We start from the raw sequence: 4,403 nt of genomic DNA on the forward strand, positions 1-4,403 counted from the left end.
AACACATGCTTTGGATCTGGAATATACTTCCTCAGTTGGGATACATGAAAAACGTTATGCAAATATGTCAATCGAGGTGGTAGTGCTATCTCATAAGCCACTGGCCCAATCTTTTTGAGAATTTGATACGGTCCGAGAAATTTTGGTGTCAGTTTTTCCTCATCTGATAGCTCTCCCGACTCCTGTAGTTGGCGTCACTCGTAAGAATACATGATCTCCTTCTTCAAATTCTAACGGTCTTCTTCTTTTGTCGGCATATGACTTTTGTCTACTTTGAGTTGCTTTCATCCGATCTTGGACTAATTTTATTTTTTCTGTGGTTTGTTGTAATAGCTCGGGTCCCACTGTCAGTGCTTCCCCATCTTGAAACCAACACAACGGTGTTCTACATCTTCTTCCATATAAAGCTTCATATGGTGGCATACCAATACTGGAATGATAACTGTTGTTGTAAGTAAATTCTACTAATGGTAGTATCTCATTCCAACTTCCAAGATGATCTAATACACAAGTTCTCAGCAAATCCTCCAAAGATTGAATAGTCCTTTCCATCAGTCTGAGGGTGATAAGCCGAACTCATCTTCAACTGTGTTCCCAGAGCCTTCTATAGCGTCTGCCAAAACCTTGAAGTAAACCTTGGATCTCTGTCTGACACAATGCTTGTAGGTATGCCATGCAACCTCACTACTTCCCCGATGTATAACTCCGTCAGCTTTTCTAGTGACATACGTTGATTAATAGGCAAAAAGTGAGCGCTCTTGGTTAGTCTATCAACGATAACCCAGATAGAATCGTGACCTTTTGATGATTTTGGTAAATGTGTTACAAAGTCCATCGAGATACTGTCCCACTTCCATTGAGGAATGTCTAACTGTCGTAACATCCCTCCCGGTTTTTGATGCTCCACTTTTGCCTTTTGACACACCAAGCAGGCTGCTACAAACTCGGCCACATCCCTCTTCATTCCATTCCACCAAAATGACTCTTTCAGGTCCTTATACATCTTAGTCATACCTGGATGTATGCTAAGACGACTTTTATGGCCTTCGTCTAAAATTAAATGTTTTAATTCACTCTTTGCAGGGATACACACTCTGTTTTTAAATCGAAGTATGCCATCTTTACTTAGAACGAACTCCTTAGCTTGATCGGTGTCCAACAACCTGATCTTTTGCTGCAACTCTTGATCCATCGACTGCTCAACCTTTACTTGTTCTAAGAAGTCACTAGTGATTACTAAATGACTACACCATATGTGATCTGGGTTTAACTGCAACCCCAAGTTCATATCACGTAACTTTTCTAACAGTTCTAATTCCTTCACCATCATCGTTGTTATCTGAGCTTGTCTCTACTCAATGCATCTGCCACCACATTGGCTTTTCCTGGGTGATATAAAAGTTCGAAGTCATAGTCCTTCATATATTCCATCCATCTTCTTTGTCGCATGTTCAATTCCTTTTGATCGAACAAATACTTTAGACTCTTATGGTCACTAAAAACTTGGAAACTTGCCCCATAGAGGTAGTGTCTCCATGTCTTTAATGCAAATACTACTGCTGCAAGTTCGATGTCATGCGTTGGGTAGTTCTTCTCATGCGCTTTTAGCTGCCTAGATGCATAAGCTACAGGTCTCCTTCCTTGCATTAGAACGCACCCCAATCCTTGATATGACGCATCGCAGTACACCTCAAAAGATTTGCTAGAGTCTGGAATGATTAATACTGGTGCTGACGTTAGTCGTTGCTTCATATTTTCAAAACTGGCTTCGCACTTGTTAGTCCACAGAAATGGTTGATCTTTACGAGTTAACTGAGTTAGAGGACCTACAATCTTGGAAAACCCTTCGACAAAACGTCGGTAATAACCGGCTAATCCTACAAAACTTCGTACTTCAGTTACAGTTTTCGGCCGCTCCCACTTTAACACAGCTTCCACTTTTGCTGGATCCACTGAGATTCCTTGAGCAGAAATCACATGACCCAAAAATTGTACTTTCTCTATCCAGAACTCACACTTTGATAGTTTCCCATACAGTTGATGTTTTCTTAAAATTTCCAACGCCACCCTCAAGTGTTCTGCATGCTTTTCCTTATTCTCTGAATAGATAAGAATATCGTCTATAAATACTACCACGAACTTATCTAAACATGACCGAAATATTCTGTTCATGTAGTCCATAAAAATCGCTGGGGCATTCGTCACACCAAACGGCATTACTACGTACTCAAAGTGTCCATAGCGAGATCTGAAAGCCGTCTTTTGTACATCTTCCGTCTTGACAAGAATCTGATGGTAACCAGATCTGAGATCAATTTTTGAAAACACCTCTGCTCCTCTCAACTGATCTAATAGATCATCGATTCTTGGCAAAGGATATTTGTTCTTTATTGTAACCTTGTTCAACTGTCGATAATCCACGCACAACCTTGAACTTCCATCCTTCTTCTTCACTAGCAATACAGGAGCTCCCCATGGAGACACACTTGGACGGATAAACTTCTTCTCCAACAGATCTTCGATTTGCTTTTTCAACTCTGCTAGTTCGGCAGGAGCCATTCTGTATGGAGCCATAGAAACCGGGCCAGCTCCGGGCACTAGATCTATTGTGAAATCGATCTCTCGACTAGGTGGTAAACCTGACACTTCTTCTGGAAAAACATCAACATATTCTTCTACCACAGGTATTCCGATGATTTGTTCTTCAGTATTCTCTCTTTTCTCCTGAGCTAACACCACATAGCAGGTAGCTCCATCTTTGATATCCTTCGCCGCGACTCGAGTTGAGCTTAGTTCTAAATTGTTCAAATTTAGAAACTCTATCTTTTGTTTCCCACAATCAATAAGAACGTGATTGGCAGTCAACCAATCCATTCCTAAAATAATGTCTAGATTTTGAAGGGGTAAGCAGATCAAGTTCACTTTGAACTTGCGTCCTGCAATTTGGATCGGGCATCCGACACAGACTGAACTGGTCGTAACTGGTCCCGATGCTGGTGTAGAAACTACTAATTCACACCCTAGATCAAGCATCGGTAATCCGAGTCTTTCTAAACATGCTAGGGATATAAAGGAGTGTGTGGCTCCAGAGTCAAACAAAACATATACGCATTCTCCTAACAGCATACAGGTGTGTAAGATTAATGTACCTGGCTTAGTAGCCTCTTCTGCAGACATTGCGAATACTCTTCCTGTTGCCCGGGGCTTTACTTCAGCAGAATCTTGTTGTTGTGGTTCTCCCACCTTCTTTTTCTTTGGACAGACATTAGCAAAGTGTCCCGGATCATTGCAGATGAAACATCTCTTCCCTTCAACTCTTTCCCCAATAAGTTTAGGGCAGTCACGTCTGAAATGTGCCCCTCCACACTCAAAACACTTCACTGTTCCTCGATATGATAATTGTGGTTTTTCATAAGGTTTCTTGTTGAATTTCATTGAAGATTCTCCCTTTGCAAGTCTGGAAACTCTACTTGGATCAAACTCCAATAATTCTATCATTCTGGCTTTCTCTACCAATGCTGGAAACTCTTGTATTTCCAATGGCATAAGTACCTTCTTCAGTTCATGCCTTAGTCCTCCCTCGAATTTTCGACATCTCCATTCTTCTGTGATATTCTGAGTATAAAACCTCGAGAGATAATTAAATTTTACTACGTATTCTTGTACTGATAACCTTCTTTGTTGTAAGGTCAGAAACTCTGCCTCCCTTGCAAATTTTGCACTGTTTGGAAAATATTTTTCCAAGAACCTTATCTTAAAGTTCTCCCAATTCACAGTCTCACCACGAACCGTCATCAACTGTTGCATACTTTCCCACCAATATTCAGCCTCACCCACCAAAAGAAATGATGCATAAGTTAATTTTTGTTCTTCTGAGCAAGTTATTACCCGAAAAATCTTCTCGTTCTGCCTTAGCCAAGAGTCAGCCTAATCAGGAGTAGCCTCCCCATTAAATTTAGTTGGATCATGCCTTAAGAAGTCATTCAAGCTAGAATGATTTTGAGGTACTTGATCAACTTGTTGTTGCTGCATCTTTGTCGAGTTTAAATGATTTCTTCAAAAAGATAACAATACAATTTAGCATATGATATCAATTTCCTCCAAATAGTCATTTTCATCATAACCATTAATAGTTTTACTAAGAATAATAATTTCACTCCCCATAGTCCCAAAATACTTTCGAAAACCATTGCTCTGATACCATAATGTAACACCCGAATATTTTAAAGGGTATTACTGATAGTAGAGACTAAATTAATTTGATATCTCATATAAACAATCAAACTTTATTTCAATTACTCCAAAGTACAATACCAAACTTACAAACTTTAAACAATATAGTCTTCACCATTGAAATTTCAACTTATAAATTTTACACAACATAATCTTCCCAATACAAATTT

Source organism: Vigna umbellata, chromosome 8 (assembly GCF_029865625.1).
Source record: "Vigna umbellata cultivar VRB3 chromosome 8, Vumbellata_1.0, whole genome shotgun sequence".
NCBI classification, from domain to species: Eukaryota; Viridiplantae; Streptophyta; class Magnoliopsida; order Fabales; family Fabaceae; genus Vigna; species Vigna umbellata.